The sequence below is a fragment of the Malus domestica genome, chromosome 06, assembly GCF_042453785.1.
Source record: "Malus domestica chromosome 06, GDT2T_hap1".
Classification (NCBI taxonomy): domain Eukaryota; kingdom Viridiplantae; phylum Streptophyta; class Magnoliopsida; order Rosales; family Rosaceae; genus Malus; species Malus domestica.
In genome coordinates, this window is record NC_091666.1 from 20,282,985 (window position 1) to 20,288,958 (window position 5,974).

At 39.1% G+C, this 5,974-nt stretch overlaps 1 long non-coding RNA gene across 1 annotated transcript; it reads left to right on the forward strand.

The window, feature by feature from the left end:
* The first annotated feature begins 2,190 nt into the window (after window positions 1–2,190).
* LOC139196735 (uncharacterized) lies at window positions 2,191–2,938 on the forward strand. The gene is made up of 2 exons (XR_011581846.1): window positions 2,191–2,533; window positions 2,638–2,938. It is a non-coding gene; the product is annotated as an uncharacterized lncRNA (long non-coding RNA).
* Window positions 2,939–5,974: the final 3,036 nt, after the last annotated feature.

Consider the following 5,974-nt stretch of genomic DNA (forward strand, 5'->3'; position numbering starts at 1 on the left):
TATATCTCTGGCTAAATCACAATCACCCTAGGTGCAGTTTTATGAGCTCAACATTGTTCAATCACATATCACATCATTAACAATTCACATAATCAAAACATAACTCACTTGAGCTTACCTGGGCCTCCACAGCACCATGCGACAATATGCATAATTATGATAATGCATATACTAAAATAAAATATAGGCATTGGCATAGCATGGCATTTAAATCACATTTCCTTTCAAAACATTTTCTGGGAAAAACGTCAAGTGTGTGTGTGTGTGTATTGAAAATAACTGCCCACTCACAGATATGTCGAAGGGTCGTAGCCCCCAAGCCTCGATTGATTACGCACGTCCTGAGAATAGATCTTACCTATAGGCGTAATAACCGAATAAACGTTATTTAACGCACATAACCAACAATAGGTAATAACTTCTCATATATTGCTTAATTTGGGTATATGAATATATCACAGTGACCTACACAACCTTAGGATCATTCCCAAATTTTTAGAATATTTTTCCTAGCTCCCACGTGCCTCTACGCGCCGGCCAAGGCACCGCCAGACGTGCCCCCCACGCACGGCTATGTGCCAGGCACACTGACGGTGTCAACTGACGTCGTCAGGTAGATTCCGGAATATTCCGTTTATTCCTTAACAAAACTTAACAGCGTGACCTAATGCCGTTAGAATATTTCGTTAAACTTAACGAAATATCTTCTCGTCTTCTACCTTCAACTCCGGCGACCGTCGTCGTTGTCGGAAACTGGGAAATTTTCATTTCCTTATATCTTATTCGTTTTTAACCCCAAATTTATGAAACTTGAACCATTTTAAAGATCTGACAACGACGAACAAAACCATACCTGATTCGAGCTCTGAAACCACCGGAATCCCACCGGAAAAAGCTTCGATAATCTGGCAAACCTTAAAACTTGTCGTTCTCACGATTCCGACATCCAATTTCTTCAAACGAAGTACTCCGAGCTTCGTAAGGACCTCCTTAAGCTCCTTATGTCCTTTAAATTCCCTAAAAATCAACATGTTACGTGAGCATGAATAGTACCCCAAATCGGGTTTTATGGTTCGATGTGAAATTGAAGGTAATCTTACCTGTAATTGGTACCCTTGAACTCGTGAGGACCTTAGGAACACAATGGTACCATTTTTCTTCTTCAATCTGTCACATTTACAAGGGTTTCTGGTTGTGTTTGTACAAGAGAGGAAGAGAGGAAGAGAAGGAAAGTGTGAGTTTGAGAGAGAGAGGGCACGAGAGTGAGAGAGAGAAAGTGAGGTGTAGTGTGTAGACCAAATCACTCCAACCAATCAAAAATTTAGTCTTTCTTAGTTCCTAAGTGGTTCCAAAAACTTAGGAAATCATAATTAAATCCAACTTAAATACAAGTCATACACCACACAACTTAACGTCCAAGGGTAAACTAGTAATTTCACGTCAACGAAAATTATTTTCCGGAACGGGCTGTCACACTTATATTTTGTAAACAAGTCAATAACTCTTAAAATTAAAATCTAAAGTCTACTTTAGTTTTATCCAAAAATATTCTTTTACATTGCCAACCAAAAGAATAATAAACTTTGAGCTTTTCCTCCTTCCCAAGGTATTAAATATCAGTAATATCGGAAATATCGGCAGTCCGAAAACACGGAAATATCGATGGAAATATCGGGATAATATCGATATCGATAAAAATTATATGGAAACCACGGAAATTGTAAGAAAAACTTGGAAATTTTTATTGAAACTTTGCAGGATGTTTATTTAGTCAATTATCTATTAGTTTATCACAAAAAATTGGAAGGAAATGCATTGCATGATGGATTTAACATTATCAAGTTGATTATATAGCGAGCTGACAAACATTGTGCGTGTAGAAAATATGTAGTAATTAATGAAAGAAGTCTAAACACACCGTAATCATTTATATATAATGAATTAGTACAATATTTTACACTTTTCACATGATGTAGCACACCATTCCAAAACCTTTTTTATTATTATTATTTCTTCTTCTTCATTTTTTGTTTTTTTTGGCAAACATTTTTTCTTCTTGTTTCAGATGGTGCCAACACACCACTTCTTTTTCTTCTTCTTTTCAGATGGTGCCAACACACCAATCCAAAAGCCCTTCTTTTTCTTCTTCTTTGCAGATGGTGCCAAGTCACAGACGCAACACATAGACCTCAGTCTCTTCTCCCTTCTCTCTTCTCCCTTCTCCCTTCTCCCACACACACACACACACAGATCTCTCGCTGCTCCTCCCTCGCCTTCCTCCTTGTCTCCCTTCTCCCCCCCCCCCACACACACAGATCTCTCGCCTTCTCTAATAACTTTACCATCTCCAAATACCGATTCATCCCATAAGCAGTAAATTCCTTTTCAATTTCAGCAAACAAGATGGTATCACCAAGCCGAATTTTATCCCAAGTAGTAGGGCCATACATGTTTGCATATGCCTCACGAGAAATTACAGTGGTGAGAGTCGGATCGCTTCCTGTAACACCTTCACTGCAAAATTAGTACTGAGGTAAGGCATCTCCAATTTTTCCTTAATCATCTTAGTGAACTAGCTAAAATCATGCAACTTTATTGATCTAAACCTCATCTTTCTCTCCCTTTCTCTCGGTGCAGCTAGGATAGTGGAACCCAGGAACTCTCCGGCGAGGCCGTGGGTGTCGACGAATTTTCCGAACACCTCCGACCGTTTCACGGCAAACGGAATATATAAAAACGTTCATCTCGTCTTCTATTTCATTTTCATACCTATATCGGAGTCTAGGGTCCTGTTTTACAGTCGGCCGGAGCTGTAGAAGCTCCGGCATTCTTCTCCGAGTAGCCCAGTTCCGATAATTTCGCGATAAATTCAGAAATATCGCGATATTATCGATATTATCACATATTATCACGAAAACCATTTGGATAGTTATTAAAATATCGGTCCCCTTAAAAACCGATAATATCGACGATATATCGCCGATATTATCGGCATTTTGTTCCTTGCTCCTTCCCTTGTTGAATTTCATATGTTTTGTCCTCCAAATTTCCAACCCAAAACAATATTAAGGTTTGTAAATCTCTATGTTCTCTTTAACTTTTTACTAATAATATAGTCTAAAAACATGATCTCCCTAGCATTTTTCATTAACTTGATATTGGAAGGTTAATTTCTTTTAATCCTCTTTAATTTTGATTAACAACTGTCTATATTGACTTGATATTGGAAGGTTAATTTTAACATGAAAAAAAGCATTTAGCGCAAAAAAAAAATAATTAGCTCATAACTCCAAGCATATATTATACGCTCTTGTAAACATTATCTTTTTTTTTTTTTTTTTAACATTTAAGTGAGGTCCCTCCTCACATAAAATTTTGGCTTCACCACTATCTAGAGTCAACCTGTTGGAGATGGGAGCATGGAAATCAAAATACAAACTGACCCATAAAAATAACAGGGTAATGCTAGAAAGATTAAAATTGTAGACAAAATTTTAGAAACTAAAAGACATGAAAGTTGATGATTGATTTATTACGTAAGTGTTGATAAACATGCTTATTTATATAGGTGATACATCATTTTGACCATCTCCAGAGGAGATGCCAAATTATAATAGTCAAATTACAATTGATGGCTGATGTGCCAGTCTAAAGTTTTATGTCAAATTTTGGACTTTTCCAATCGATATGTCAAATGTTATTTTATTATTTAAATAGAACTTTAAATGGTTGTAATTATTAAAAAAAATATTGAAACAAATTTTTATTGGTTGAGATGTTAGTGGAAGAAGGGACCCACCATAAATCCCTAAACCTTCAAATTCACTCAGAAAATAACACTTCGATTGGAGAGACTTTTGATATCAAATATGCACAGTGACATTCCATTTAAGATTTTAATCTCTCTTTTGGAAATACTCTTTGTAGACATCGAAATTTCAGTGAAATAAATATTGACCAATAGTTACAATTTCAACGCTCATGTGTCATATAAATTTTACACGTAGCGTGTGACTAAACGAAAAATCAAAATAAATCAGAAAAGTCATCAAGTAGGACACGTGTCAACACTTGGCAAAAACGATTTATTTCATTTGAATATCATATTCAAAATTAGGCCTTGGAAAATTCTATAAATAGAAGCCATTTCATTCATTTTGAGGGAAGAAATTCATAACCAATTCACATTACACCAAAAACCTTGAAGCTCTGAAACTCCAAAGCTCCCAAGCAAATCCTGAAGGATCAAGAAAGCTCTTTTCCTTCTTCGTCAACTCAACCTCCAAGATCAAGCCCCGACGGCCCTTGGATCAACAATCATCCACCTTCAAGATCAAGCCCCAACGACCCTTTGAAGGAACTTCTACCAATTCAAGATTAAGCCTCGACGGCCCTTGAAGAAAGCGTTCACCGTTCATCATCCGTTCATCCTAAGATCAAGCCCCAACGACCCTTTGGATCAACAACATCAACAAATCCACACATCTAACCGTTCTTCAAGATAAAGCCCAAAAGCCCTTGAAGATCCATTCATCAACTGTTCATCAAGATCAAGCTCCAAAGGCACTTGAAGATCCGTTCATCAACAGTTCTTCAAGATCAAGCCCAAAAGCCTTGAAGATCCGTTCATCCAACCGTCATTCAAGATCAAGCCTAAAAGCCCTTGAAGATCCGTTCATCACTGTTCTTCAAGATCAAGCCCAAAAGCCTTTGAAGATCCGTTCATCACCCTTCAAGATCAAGCCTAAAAGCCCTTGAAGATCCATTCATCACCGTCATTCAAGATCAAGCCTCAACGACCCTTGAAGAAACTTTCAACCGTTCATCCAAGATCAAGCCTCGACGGCCCCTGGATCAATCGCACATCCACAAATAACACCTTACGGAGATCGAATCAAAGGATCAAATTTGAGAGAGATTGTAACCTAAAATCATCAAATACAAATATTATTTTGTACACGTTGTTCTTGTCTCGTTTGTTTCAGGAAAATTTCGTGTTTACAAATTTGGCACGCCCAGTGAGACTATCTCTACCTCTCATCTCTTTCTCCATTCAAGAAATTTAAGCACACTTCCAAAATCAATGGCATCAAGGAAGGCTCAAGCTGTTCCCACAACCAACGCGAAGAACAAGAGCATAATCGCCGCAGGCGGCGCCATTTCGGGCATCATAACTCGAAGCAAGGCAAGAGCTCTTGCTGCCTCTTCTTCCACCCTTGCATCAACCCTACCGAAGGAACAAGAGTACCCGAGCCACGAACCAGTGATCACCCTGGCCTCGCTAAGGGCGCCAAGGGAGGAAAGCCCGAGGAAGTACTCCAAGTCTTTATTTTCCGATGCTGACTCAAGCGACAGCACAGCCATGCAAGTTATGGCTACCAGAGCAACTTCAATCGATGAGCAGTTGGCTCAGATGAATAAAGCAATTGCAAGGCTAACCCAAACTGTGGAAGAAAAAGACTTGCAAATTGCAGCACTCGTCAACCGACTGGAGGCACAGGACAACGAGAAACCCAACCCGAAGATTGATCATCTGAAGAAGGAAAACGATGAAGAAGATGAGCCTATAGTGGAGAAAGTTGAAGAAAAGCTGAAGCTAGACCAGACAACAGCGCTCATTGGATCTCTCTCCATCAAGCAGTTGCAGGAGATGATCATTAGCACCGTCAAGACGCAGTACGAATAGAGCTCACATGCCTCCACGTTGTACTCAAAGCCTTACTCCAGGAAGATCGACGCCTTAAGGATGCCAAGGGGTTATCAACCGTCGAAGTTTATGTAATTTGACGGAAAAGGAAACCCGAAGCAACATGTCGTACATTTCATCGAAACCTGCAACAATATAGGTACGGAAGGAGATTACCTCGCCAAGCAGTTTGTGCGCTCGTTAAAAGGAAACGCCTTTGAGTGGTACACAGACCTGGAGCCCGAGTTCATCAACAGCTAGAAACAGTTGGAAAGGGAATTCCTCAAC